Source organism: Microcebus murinus, chromosome X (assembly GCF_040939455.1).
Source record: "Microcebus murinus isolate Inina chromosome X, M.murinus_Inina_mat1.0, whole genome shotgun sequence".
Classification (NCBI taxonomy): domain Eukaryota; kingdom Metazoa; phylum Chordata; class Mammalia; order Primates; family Cheirogaleidae; genus Microcebus; species Microcebus murinus.
The window spans coordinates 77,839,020-77,853,684 of NC_134136.1; the positions used below are offsets into that span (position 1 = coordinate 77,839,020).

Here is a 14,665-nt window from a genome sequence, read left to right on the forward strand (position 1 = left end):
AATTCTACTGTCTACAGGGGTTGTGCCTTTGCTCTATATTCTCACGAACACCCAGCATTTTCTAAATCTAAAATTTTGCCCATCTCTTTAGAGTGAAATTGTCTATGAAGAAGAGTAGAAAAATACTACAGTAGCAGGAGGAAGAGGTAGACTCAACTGAGGCTTCTTGTTTGTTTTTTAACATGAGATGCACTAGGGAGATGCTTAAATGTTTACATTAATGATGTTGAGGTGAGGGAGAGACTAATGATTCTGAAAAGTGTCTGTGTGGGGGCAGAGTCAAAGTCTCAGAGTACTTGAGAAGGTGAGGCAGGATGGAATCCAAAGTACAAGTGAGGGGTTAAGAGGAGAAACATTTTCTCCCTCACATCCGGAGGAAGAAGTTAGCTTAAGAATTAATGTATGTTTAAAATGTTGATGGTGGGAGGATGAGGACTTTTGTTTGAAAACAGACACAGTGCCTGTGCTCAGGAGCTTACTGTCCAGCAGAAAAACGGAGTAAGTAATTAGAGGTTATATGTGCTTAAAGTGAACGTGGTGCTCTAGCAGCATTCAGTGAAGGATTTGACCTAGTGGCAGGGGTCCATGGAAGACTTACTAAGAAAATGATGTGTAAGCTGCAATGTGAGTGATGAGGAAGAGTTACTGAGGCAAATATTGGGAGAAAAGTATACTAGGCTGACAAAAGAGGGATCTTAAAGGAGAATAAGAGGATGAGAAAGTAAAAGGAAGTCAGTGTTGCTAGTCTAGAGATGGAGGAGGACCAAAGTTGACATGAAGCTATAATAGAGAGGTGGGTAAGAGTCACATCACATAAGGTCTTATAGACCCTGTAGGGAGTTTGGACTTAATTTTCAGTTAAGTGGGAAGCCGTTAGAGGATTTTAAGCAAGGGGGTAGACATGATCAGAAAAGTTCCCTTTAAAACATTACTATGGCTGCTTTTGGAGATTGCACTGGAGATGGGCCAGAGGAGATGTGGTAAGAACTATTTTTAGCCGTCCAGGTGACTACTGGATGGTGTTCCTTCACTGGGATGGGAGAAACCATAAGAAAAGGAAGTTTAGTGGAGAGGATCATGAGTTCACTTATGTTCATTTTGAGGTGTACGAAATAAATGTGTCTCAGTTAGTAATACTTTTGGCAGCAGGTACCATTGCAGATACCAACAGGGTACCCAAATAGGAGTGGCTTAAACAAATCATGGGGCTTACATTTTGATGAAAAAGGTCTAGATGAAGGTGGTTGTTGGAGTTGGTTCAGTGATTTAAAATGTCAACGCTGACATCCCCATAATTTTCTGGACCTTTTCTTCATGATCACGAATGCTGTTCAACACGTCCAAGTCCAAGGCAGGAAGACGGGTAAAAGAGGGAAAAAGTTTTCTTCTTTTGAAACTTTATCATTTTGTTCAAGAAGCAAAGCTAGAGTTTATTATTTTTCTAGGTGGAGACAGTTCTAGCGGCTTCCACATGGCCTTTCCGACCATAATAGCCCTCACTCCACAGGTTGGGGGACCAATGTGGGGATTCTGACAGCTGCTGAGGATGTCTATTCCAATTATGCCTTCCATAACTTCGGAAATACCTACAGGATGGGTTCACAGACCCACTGGGCCCACCATGAGACGGACCTCAGCTGAAACCCATGATCACCTGACCTCCATAAGCCCCTAGTCTGACTGGCAGACCACAGTGATGTTTTGGGCCCTCCGGAATTAGTGTCAGTTCAGAGCCCGTATTCAATAGTCCCCAATAGGTCTGACTTTTTCCTTTCCCCCAGTGCAGTTCCCCTTGTAAAAGGCTGTAGGCCTTTGGGGGAAAGCTTGGAAAAAAAGATCACAGTATTAATCTTTGGTAGTGTACTGGGATCCTTCCTCAAGAGGACCCAGCCTCCCCTTCACTGAAGGGGTTCTTGGCCTATAAACTGGCTCAAGTCTGGGAACTGATTGAGGGACCATGATTGTCTGTTCTCATGGTTCAGGCTGGATTTTTGCCACTTGGCCTGGAACTTTTTGATTACACAGTGGTTTTTTTTTTGTTTTTTTTTTTAATGGAAAAGGCCGGGATTTATTGCAAAGCAGAATATATAGCAAATTCCAAGGAAGGGTACATAATTTTAAAAAACAAATTTTTAAATGTAATGTCCTAGGCCACAGTCTCAGTTCCTTTTTGGAGAATTCCAAACTATTAGGGGTAGAAGAATGCTTTTCCTTTTTCCTCTTCTTTTTTTTCCTTTTTGTGATGTTTCCTCTTTTTTTATTTACTATTTTTTTCTTTTTTCTTTTCTTTCTTCTGATATTTTTGTTTCTTTTGTTTTGAAGTATCTTCTTCAGTGGAACTGGATGAATATGACCTTTTCCTCTTATTTTCAATTTGATTTTCTTTGCTTTTTTCTTTTTTCTTTTCCCCTTCTTCATTTATTCTTTTTTCCTGTAATGCCTGTAGTTTATTCAGTTCTTCATTCTCTTCATCACTATCTTCAGTGCTTGTACTGCTGACATCTAAAACTATGTCCCTTTTGGGGTCTACTCGGAGAAAATTGCAGCATTCAAAAGTCAGGTGACCAGGGTAGCCACACTTTTTTACAGCCTGCTTTAACACTGTCCTTGTTGCAACCTGGGACTGCTATGATGGTGGTAAGAGAGGTCGCTGGAGCCTTCAGCTTTCGAGAACGTGTTTGCTTCCTGTCGGCTACGCGGACAACACACAGCCCAAATGGCCTTTTTCTCCCACCCGCGATGGGGCACCTTCGCTACAGTCAGGGAAGACCCTGTAAGCCTCTAGCAATAGCAGAACCAAGTAGACCTGATTATACAGATTAAGTAAGAACTTATTAGGCTTCCTATCTATTTCACTTCTAGGAACACCATGATGGACTAGCCAATGCCATAAGTCTGTGAGAATCAGACTATTGTGATTGCTGCTTTGACTCTGTTGTCCATTATGATAACCACATCCACCTTGCCTTTGGTGACTGAGTGCCACCACATGGCCCCTGCCACCTCAAGATCCAATTACTCCCACTGCATTCAGGCTTTCCAGTTGAATGGTTGCGGCTCTGCCTGTAAGGTCTAGGCTACAGAGAAAAGTAATCACAGAGCTCTTCGAGGATGCTGGGGCTCCCCTCACAAATTTATTTCTCACAATACTGGTGAAATGCATGCCTTCTGGACCCTCCCAGTGTGGGTGAGTAGGTCTTAAATGACAAATCCACTCTACCATTCTAATCTCCCTATGCCTTTGAATCCTTCCCTCTACATTAAATCAAGGTGGGTCAGGCATTTCCAGTTCCCTTGCTGTGGGTCATCCTTCTGTCCATGTTTGAGCCAACCAACCACACAAGCTGTTAGAGCCCTTTATAAGTCCCCAAGATGCACCATTAAGTGGAGAATCTCTATTTACTTATCCCCTATCAATAAATTCAGCCTGATCCCACTTTATGTTCCTTCCACAATTTCCCCACATGCTTAGTATCCGTTCCCACATATGTACCCTGGATTTCTGTTTGTATAAATTAGAAAACTCAGATAGTTCTTTTGGAGGGCAGCACACCTTCCCATGCTTCACACTTTGCACCTCACCTTTAGGGCCTGCTGGGACTTGAGTCTAGGTATAGTTGTATAAGCAAAGAGGAGGGATGGGATGGGTCCTGAGAAGAGTCAGCATTGTCTTGCATGCCAACAACTGTCTCAGGGGAGGCATCACAGTCTCCTCGGGCAATGCAGACTTAATCCCCTCAGACAGGGATGGAGAGGCCAATACCACTGGAGTTAGGATTTTTATTCTGTTCAGGCCCTCCCTCAGTGGACTGGATTATGCCTAGCCACACTGGGGAGGGCTCTCTGCTTTACTCGGTCCACCAATCCTAATGCTAATGTCCTCTGGAAACACCCTCACAGACCACCAAGAAACAATGTTTAGTTTAATCAGATATCTCAGCAACCCATAGCCCGGTCACATTGACACATAAAATTAACCATCACATTCAGAGGTGGGGGGAGGCTTCTCCCTAGTAGAATCCCTCTTTATCACATTAGCCTCCCTTGCATATCCACCCTTAGGCCCATCAATAACTAACAGGATGGAGAACACTACCAATTATTTAGATCAGTTCTGATTTCCTCCATGAAGGCAAGGGATGCCTGTGAAATATCTGAATAGGAAAGGTGGAGCAGGAAATGTTTGTGGGGTGGGCCAAGGACAGTGATTGCCACAACATACAAGAGGAGATGTTAACAACCTTGTTGGTTATGTGAACCTAGGGAACAAAAGAGATATCTGGACTGGAAGTGTAAATTATTCTGTCAGCTGCCAGGGAAAAACATGATGGCATAAAGTCAAACCTCAGAATTTCCCCCCTCTAATGCCTGATAAAAGTGGTAAAGGCCAGCAAAAAGCACACAAAGCCACAACAAAACAAGGTAGGAAAACCTCACGCCATAAATTTGAAAAGTGGTAGAACTCAGACCCTCCAAGTAACTATTCGCCACCACTACTATGACCACCACTCTGTGAACCCTTAAGTTAGAGTGAGATGGACAGCTAGACACATATCTCAGAAAGTGTAGTCCTGGGGAATGGGTTGTGGAACAAGGTGGCTGAATAGAAACCTCCAGCAAACTGCCCCTATGCCCGAACAACCAATTCAACAAGTATTCACCCAAAGAAGCACCTTCGGAAGAACCAAAAAGCAGGTGAGCGATCACAGTACCTGATTTTAACGTTATATCAAGGAAAGAGGCACTGAAGAGGGCAGAAAAGACAGTCTCGCCTTTCCTATGGCACCCCTCCGCCATCCCCCAGGAAGTGCCAGGCCAGCCCACCGAGTAGAGAGAGAATCTGAATCTGTGTGCCCAGGGAAGGGAGAGCGAAGTGATTGTGGGACTTTGCATTGGAACTCAGGGCCGCCCTGTCACAGGGGAACACAGCACAGGGCAGAATACTGCCAGCACCCACGGAGGGAGTATTTAGACCAGGCCCGCCAGAGGTAAATAAATCCTCCACCCTGAAACCCTGAGTTCTGGCTAGCCCCACTGCCAGCTGACTAAAAGCAGCCTGGGGCCTGGAATAAATTTGTAAGGCAGTCAGGCCACAAACGCTGCAGTCCTTGGGCAATTCCTGCAGCTGTGCTGGCCTAGAGCCAGTGGCGTTGGGGTGCATGTGACCCGGTGAGACACCAGTAGTGGTAGCCAAGCCAGTGCCTGTGTCACCCCTCCCCCAACTCCACGCAGTGCAGCTCAGGGATAGACTTCTTCCACTTGGGGAGAGGAAAGGGAAAAGCGCAGAGGACTTTGTTTTGCAACCTGGGTACCAGCTCACCCACAGTAAACTTACCAAACAGACTCCTGAAGCCCCTGATTACAGGCCTTAGTTCCTAGGTGGCATTTCCAGACCCACCCTGGGCCAGAAGAAAACCTGCTGCCATGAAGAGAACAACCCAGTCCTGGTAGGATGTGCCGCCTGCTGACTAAAGAGCTCTTGGGCTTTGAATAAACATCAGAGGTAGCCAGGCAACAGTCACTGTGGGCTTTGGGTGAGACTAGGCTAACTTCAGGTGTGCCCTGATGCGGTTCTAGCTGCAGTGGCCACGAGGGGGTAACCACATCACTCCTCCCCCTACTCCAGCAGCCCAGCACAGAGAGTGAGGGAAGGAAGTGAGAGACTTTGCCTGGTAATCCAGGGAATTCTCCCATATCTTACCCAAATCCACCAACAGGTACCACCAGGAGTCTGAAAGAGTCACAGCATTACTGGGCTTGGGGTGCCCCCAGTGCTGATACAACTGCAGTGACCAAAGACATAGATCACAATACTCAATTCCCTTTGAATATCTGGAAAGACTTCTCAAGAAGGACAGGTTCAAACAAGGCCAGATTGCAAAGCTTAAAATAAATACCTAACTCTTCAATGTCCAGACATCAACGAACATCCACAAGCATCACGAACATCCAAGAAAACATGACCCCACCAAACAAACTAAATAAAGTACCAGCGACCAATCCCAGAGTGATGGAGATATGTGATCCTTCAGACAAAGAATGCAAAATACCTGTCCTAAAGAAGCTCAGGGAACTTCAAGACAACACAGAGAAGGAATTCACAGGAAGCCTATCAGAGACATTTAACAAAGAGATTGAAATAATTCTAAAAAATCAAGCAAAATTCTGGAGCTGAAAAATTCAATTGACAAACAGAAATGCATCAGTGTCTCTCAACAGCAGAACTGATCAAGCAGAAGAAAGAATTCATGAGCTTGAAGACAGGCTATTTGAAAATACACAGTCACAAGAGAAAAAAGAAAAAGAATTAAAAAAGAATGAACACACCTATAAGATCTAGAAAATAGCCTCAAAAGAGAATTCTAAGAGTTATTGGCCTTAAAGAGGAGGTAGAGAGAGAGACTGAGATAGAAAGTCTATCGAAAGAAATAATAACAGAGAACTTTCCAAACCTAGAGAAAGATATCAAGAAGGTCGTAGAACACCAAGCAGATTTAACCCAAATCCTTGACTACCTCAAAGCATTTCATAATCAAGCTCCCAAAGGTCAAGAATAAAGAAAAGGTCCTAAGAGAAGAAAGCAAAAAGAGAAAAATAACAACATATTAAAGGAGCTCCCATACATCCAGCAGCAGATTTCTCAGTGGAAACCTTGCAGGCCAGGAGAGAGTGGCATGACATATTCAAAGTGCTGAAGGAAAAAAAGACTTAACCCTAGAATATTATATCCTGCAAAAATAACCTTCAAGCATGAAGGAGAAATAAAGACTTTCCTAGACAAGCAAAAGCTGAGAGGTTTCTTCAACACCAGACCTGTCCTACAAGAAATGCTAATAGGAGTTCTTCAATCTGGAAAGAAGAGGATGTTAATGAACAATAAGAAATCACCTGAAGGTATAAATCTCACTGGCAGCAGTAAGTGCACAAATATGGAATACTCTATTGCTGTAATTGCGGTGTATAAACCACTTACATTTTGAGTAGGAAGACTAAAAGATCCTAAGATAAGTTATTGAACTTTTTTAAGAGATAGTATAAAAAGATATAAATAGCAACAACACAAAGTTAAAAAGCGGGAGGGTGGGGTGGGGTGGGGTGCGGAGATAAAGTGTAGAATTTCTATTAGATTTCCCTTTGCTTCTTTATTCATTTGCTTGTTTGCAAGCAGAGTTTAGGTGTCATATGTTTAAAATGATTGGTTATAGAATGGTTTTTGCAAGCCTCATGGTAACCTCAAATCAAAATACCTACAACAGATACACAAAAAATATTAATAAGAAGCAAAAAATTAAAACACACTACCAGAGAAAACCCAGTTTTAACAAAGCAAGACAGGAAGGAAAGAAGAAAGAGTGGACCACAAAACAACCAGAAATCAAATAACATGGCAGTAGTAAGTCCTTAGCTATCAATAACAACATTGAGTGTGAGTGGACTAAACTCTCCAATCAAAAGACATAGAGTGGCAGAATGGATTAAAAAACAAGAACCAGTTATATGTTGCCTACAAAAAACCAAAACCAAACAACAAAAATCACCTCACCTATAAAGACATACATAGTCTGAAAATAAGGGGATGGAAAAAGGTATCCCATGCAAATGGAAATCAAAAAAGAGCAGGAACAGTTGTACTTCTATCAGATAAAATAGATTTAAAGCCAAAAAACTGTACAAAGAGACAAAGAATGTCATTATATAATGATGAAGGGGTCAATTCAGCAAGAGGCTATAGCAATTCTAAATATATATGCACCCAACACTGGAGCACCCAGATATATAAAGCAAATATTATCAGAGATAAAGAGAAAGATAGACCCCAATTCAATATTTGCTGGGGACCTCAACACTCCACTTTCAGCACTGGAAAGATCATCCACACAGAAAAGCAACAAAGAACATTGGACTTAATGTGCACTATAGACCAAATGGTCCTAAGAGATATTTACAGAACATTTCATCCAACAGCTGGAGAGCACATGTTCTTCTCCTCAGCTCATGGATCATTCTCAAGGATAGGCCACATATGTTAGGCCACAAAACAAGTCTTAAAAAAAATCCAAGGAAATTGAAATCATATCAACTATTTCCTCTGACACAATGGAATAAAACTAGAAATCAATAACAAGAGGAACTTCGGAAAGTACACAAAAACATGGAAATTAAACAATATGCTCCAGGCCGGGCACGGTGGCTCACGCCTGTAATCCTAGCACTCTGGGAGGCTGAGGTGGGCGTATTGCTCGAGGTCAGGAGTTCGAAACCAGCCTGAGCAAGATCAAGACCCCGTCTCTACTATAAATATAGAAAGAAATTAATTGACCAACTAATATATATAGAAAAAGTTAGTCGGGCATGGTGGCGCATGCCTGTAGTCCCAGCTACTTGGAAGGCTTAGGCAGAAGGATTGCTTGAGCCCAGGAGTTTGAGGTTGCTGTGAGCTAGGCTGACGCCACGGCACTCACTCTAGCCTGGGCAACAAAGTGAGACTCTGTCTCCAAAAACAAAACAAAACGCTCCTGAAGGACCAGTGGGTCAATTAATAAGAAAATTTAAAAATTTCTGAAAACAAATGAAAATGAAAATATAACATATCAAAACCTATGAGATACAACGAAAGCAGTAATAAGGGGAAAGTTTATAGCAATTAGTGCCTACATCAGAAAGGTAGAAAAGCTTCAAATAAACAACCTAATGATGCATCTCAAAGAACTATAAAAACAAGAGCGAACCAAACCAAAAATTAGTAGAAGAAAAGTAATCATAAAGATCAGAGCCAACATAAACAAAATTGAAACAAACAAAAAAACAATACATCAATGAAACGAAAAGTTGGCTTTTGGAAAAGATAAACAAAATTGACACACCTTTAGCCAGAGTCACTAAGAAAAAAAGAGAGAAGACCCAAATAAATAAAATCAGACATGAAAAAGGAGACATTGCAACTGATACTGCAGAAATCCAAAGGGTCATTAGAGACTACGATGAGCAACTATATGCCAATAAATTGGAAAACCTAGAAGAAATGGATAAATTCCTAGACACATAAAACCTACCAAGATTGAACCAGGAAAAAATCCAAAGCCTGAATAAACCAATGACAAGCAACGAGATAGAAGCAGTAATAATAATAATAATAATAATAAATCTCCCATTAAAGAAAAGCCCAGGACCCAATGGCTTCACTGCTGAATACTACCAAGCATTCAAAGAAGTACTAATACCAATCCTACTTAAACTATTCCAAAAAATCAAAGAGGAGGGAACACTCTCAAACTCATTCTACGAGGCCCCCGTATGACCCTGGTGCCAAGCCAGATGAAGACACAACAAAAAAAGGAAAATGATAGGCCGGTATCGCTGATGAACATAGATGCAAAAATTCTCAACAAAATACAAGCAAACTGAATTCAACAACACATTAAAAAGAGTATTCGTCATGATCAAGCAAGATTCATCCCAGGGATGCAAGGATGGTTCACCATATGCAAATCAATCAATGTGATACATCATATTAACACAACAAAGGACAAAGTCCATGTGATCGTTTCAGTTGATGCTGAGAAAGCATTCAATAAAATTCAACATCACTTCGTGATAAAAGCTCTCAAGAAACTGGGTATAGAAGGAACTGGAACTTACCTCAACACGATAAAAGCCAGATATGACAGACCCATAGCTCATATCACACTGAATGGGGAAAAATTGAAAGCCTCTCCTCTAAGATCTGGAACAATACAAGATGTCCACTTTCACCACTGTTATTCAACATAGTACTGGAAGTCTAGCTAGAGCAATCAGACAAGAGAAAGAAATATAGGACATCCAAACTGGAAAGGAAGAAGTCAAATTATCTTTGTTCACAGACAATATGATCTTATATCTAGAGAAACCTAAAAACTCCACAAGAAAAACATTAGAATTGATAAACAAATTCAGCAAAGTTGCAGGATACAAAATCAACAAACAAAAATCAGTAGCATTTCTACATGCCAACAGTAAACAATCTGAAAAAGAAACCAAGAAAAGGAATCCCATTTACAATCGCTACAAACAAAATCAAATACTTAAGAATAAACTTGACCAACGAAGTGAAATGTCTCTTTAATGAAAGCTATAAAACGTTGATGGAAGAAAGTGAAGAGGACACATACAAAAAATGGAAAAATATTCCGTGCTCATGGATTGGAAGAATCAATATTGTTATGATGTCCATAGTACCCAAAGCAATCTGCAGATTCAATGCCAGCCCCGTGAAAACACCAAAGACATTCTTCATGGAAATAAAAAAAAAAAAATCCTAAAATTTATATGGAACCACAAAAGACCCAGAACAGCCAAAGCCACCCTGAGCAAAAAGATCAAAACTAGAGGAATCACATTACCGGTCTTAAACTATACTACAGAGCTGTAGTAACCAAAACAGGATGGTCCTGGAATAAAAACAGACACATAGACCAATGGAACAGAATAGAGAACCCAGAAATGAATCCACACATCTTTAGTGAACTCCTTTTTTGACAAAGGTGCCACGAACATACAGTGGGGAAAGGACAGTCTCTTCAATAAACGGTGCTGGGAAAACTGGATATCCATATGCGGATGAATGAAACTAGATCCTTATCTCTCAGGATATCTGAAAACCAAATAAAAATGAATTAAAGACTTGAATCTAAGACCTGACACTATGAAACGACTAAAAGAAAACATTGGGGGAATGATTCAGGACACTGGTCTGGGCAAGGACTTCTTGAGTAATACTCCCTAAGCACAGGCAACCAAAGCACAATTGGACAAATGGGATCACATGAAGCACAGTAAAGGAAACAATCGACAAATTGAAGAGACAACCTAGAGAATGGGAGAAAATACTTGCAAACCAGCCATCCAACAAGGGATTAGTAACTAGAATATAAAAGGAGCTCCAACAACTCAATAGAAAAAAATCAAATAATATGATTAAAAAACAGGCAAAGGATCTGAATAGACATTTCTCAAACGAAGACATACAGATGGCCAACAGGCATATGACAAAATGCTCAACATCATTAGTCATCAGAGAGATGCAAATGAAAACTACAGTGAGATATCTCCTCACCCTGGTTAAAACGGCTTTCATCAAAAAGACAGGCAATAGCGAATGCTGGCGAGGATTTGGAGAAAGGGGACCCTCGTACACTGTTCGTGGGAATGTGAATTAGTGCAACCACTAATTCAGTATGGAGTTCCTCAAAGAACTAAAAATAGAACTACCACATGACCCAGCAATCCCACTGCTGGGTATTTATCCAAAGGAGGGGAATTTAGTATATCAAAAGGATATCTGCACTCCCATGTTTGTTGCAGCACTATTCACAATAGCCACGATTTGGAATAAACTTATGTGTCCATCAATGGATGAATGGACAAGGAAATTGTGGTACATATGCACAATGAAATATTTTATGGTTGTAGAAAAGAACAAAATCCTGCCATTTGCAACAACATGGATGGAGCTGGAGAACACTATATAAGTGAAATAAGCCAAGCACAGAAAGACAAATCTCACATGTTCTCACTCATATGTGGGACCTAAATATTACAAACAATTGATCTCATGGAGACAGAGTGTAGAATGATGGTTACCAGAGGCTCGGAAAGGTAGCAAGGAGTGGGGGATAAAGTGGGGATGGTTAATGGGTGCAAAAATATGGTTGGATATTTAGATAGAATGAACAATATTTGATAGCACAACAGAGGACCCTAATCAACAGTAAGTCACAGTATACTTTAAAAAGAGTGGAATTGGAGTATTCCTACCACAAAGAAATGATAAATGCCTGAGGTGATGGATACCCCAAATACTCTGATTTGATTAATTTACATTGCATGCCTATATCAAAACATCACATGTCCCTATAAATATATACAACTATTATGTTCCCACAATAATTAAAAGCTTTTGAAAAGAAAAAAAAATAGCTAAAAATTAAAAAAATTAGAAAGTGTAGTCCTGAGAAGGATGCCAAAAGGATTCAGATCAAGTAAGTGTGGAGTGTGGGAGAATGCATCCACCCTATATCAAAGAAAATGGCAGACTGAACAGAGCTTGCCATTTAAGTAGGAGCAAGTTGAAAAGAAAGAGGCTATTACACAAACATAGCAAAGCAAAAATGAAAATAAGAACATAATATGGAGACAATTTTAAAACCAAATTTAAATGGAAACACAGGCCAAGGTACAGAAGATAATTGCCCACCAGTGCATCATCCTATGGAAGAATTTAATAACCATATGTTCTTATGTATTGGGAGATGTCTAAAATGTTCACCTGATGTTAATGATGTCTGTTTTAGAGTGGGGCATTAGAAGGTGATTCTTTTTTTACTTTCTTCTGTGTACTCTTCTGTGTTACTTAAATTTCTTATAATGAGCCTTTGTTATCAGTACACAGGTGACTCTTAGATCCATAGCTGTGTGCAAGATTGCTTAGGAAGAAAGACTAGGCAAAAATAGAAGATGAAAGAAGAGGATTAGGAGAAATCTCCGAAGAATTTTCACAGTTAATGATTGGCTATAGTAAAAGTTTCTTGCAAAATGGTAGAAATATGTTATCAAGAAAGTTAAGGCCAGGTATTCAGGATGGGAGTGACCAACTATGTGTCAAATGCTGATGAGGGGTCAATGAGATGAGGGCTGGAAAGTGGCCATTGAGTTCAGACATCTCTTGCTTATTGGTGACCTTTGCAAGAGCATTTTTAGCACTGCTGGATGCCCAAACCACACTGAAGTGGGTTGAAAAGTGTATGAACAGTGAGGGAATGAAAACAGTGTCACATAGAACACAGAAAACATGTACGTGCGTTTTAATACTCATGAGATGGAGCCAGTAGGTAAAGTTTGAAAATATAGCAGCACCAGTGGATAGTCAACACAGCGAGATGATGAGAATGTAGGAAAAAAATTAAGTATAGGTTGTCGATGAGGGTTAGATAGGAGGAAAAAGTAGAGGAGGTACAACCTTCCATAGAGGTTGCACTAATTTCCATTCCCACCAACAATGTATAAAAGTTCCCGAGGATTTCCTTCGAAGATGGCAGACGAGTACCACCGCCAGACAGAGCGTCTCTGCAGAAAAGACAGATTCTAGCAGAAATTAGAAGAAAGAAGCAAGAAGACGAGCATACAGCGGACGAGGGTCGGAAGGAGGGGTACCTGAGACCACGGGAGACTCCATGGGAGGAGACTGCGGAGGAGAACTGGAAGCTGAGACCGCCGGAGCAGCCCGGAGACCAGCGGGAAGGATAGGTGGATTGCCGTTTCCACTCCCCTGCATCCCAGACTGCTGGTGGGCTCCCCAGCGGGTGGAGAGACCTGCGGACACCAGCCCAGAGACGGCCGCCGCCAGTGAGCGGTGAGCCTGTAGCGGACGCGGCACCAGGCTCCCAAATCCCTCGGGGCACCTCAGTGTGCACAGACTCCAGCCACGCAGCAGGCGCCATATTGCCTCCTTCTCCCCTCCACTGACCCTACTAGCGGCTGCCCAGAGAGACAATCAGCCACCAGCCGGAGGCACCTACAGGGAACAGGACCTTCCTTTTTGGGACCATATAGCTGATTAAGGGGAACTCAGAGCATGAGCTCCCTACCCACCAGCCCTCCCAGGTGTTGCTGGCACGGTGATTCCAGGAGAACGGGGCAGACCCTGAGGCTGAGAGACATAGACCACCCTTGGGCTCCCCGTGGGTGAATTGGGACTGGCACTCCTCTCCCTGGTGGGGATACAGTTTGAACTCTGGGACCCAGAGGTGGGACCTGGAGACCATATCCCGTGCACCGAGGTCTCGCATTGCCCGGGGCACAGAAGAAATATATGTGAACAGCCTACTGAGGTGTGTGTGCCTTCAGGCGAAGATCAGCGTCCTAGAGGGCAACCCTCCCCCAAAGGGAGGCCGTGCGCCCAGCCCAGGTGGCGTTCCTGTGCAGGGAACCTCCCGGCCGGCATCACAGGCAGGGGAGGCCTGGTGGCATGAGGTCTGGCCTGCTGGAAGAGGCCCAGGAGTAGCCGCGGAGTTGGGGACAGTGGAAACAAGCCAGGCTGGCTCCAGACTGCAGATCTCAGACAGCCCCACCCCCACACGCAGACTCTCTGACTGAGCGGGGCCATTCCAGCCCCTCCCTGACAGCTTTTCCTGGAAGCAGAGAACAGAACTTTGACCCCTGCTAATGGCATTGGTGGTGCCTGAGGGCAGACTTACCCAACCCTGCTCCTCCCAGACGCTTTCCTAGACCAGCCCTCACTGAGGGAGAGAAAAGGACACACCTGGAAGTCCCAAGGCCCCACCCACCACCTGAGGCACTGAGTGCCAATCTACAGGTACAAGAGCTGATAAGAGGACACAAAAACAACATCATAGCCTGATTCTCCAAGCAAGCGCCATCTACTGACAAGGAGGACATCCTGCACACCCTTTTCACGGCACCTACTGACTCATTATACAGGGAGTGGTCGAATCTCACCCACAAACACCACCTAACGGGTCAGAAACTAAACAAGGCGTGTGAATACCCAAACGAAAACCTAGAGGAAAGAAACAAAAACTGATCGACTTGGGAAGAAATCAGCAAACGAACTCTGGAAATATGAAGAACAAAACAGAAAACACCCCCCCCCAAAGAGGAGCACCAG

The 14,665-nt window shown here is 42.6% G+C and overlaps 1 pseudogene; it reads right to left on the bottom strand.

Annotated features, from left to right (window-relative positions):
* Positions 1 to 774: 774 nt before the first annotated feature.
* LOC142865808 (uncharacterized) lies at positions 775 to 9,681 on the bottom strand (annotated as a pseudogene).
* Positions 9,682 to 14,665: the final 4,984 nt, after the last annotated feature.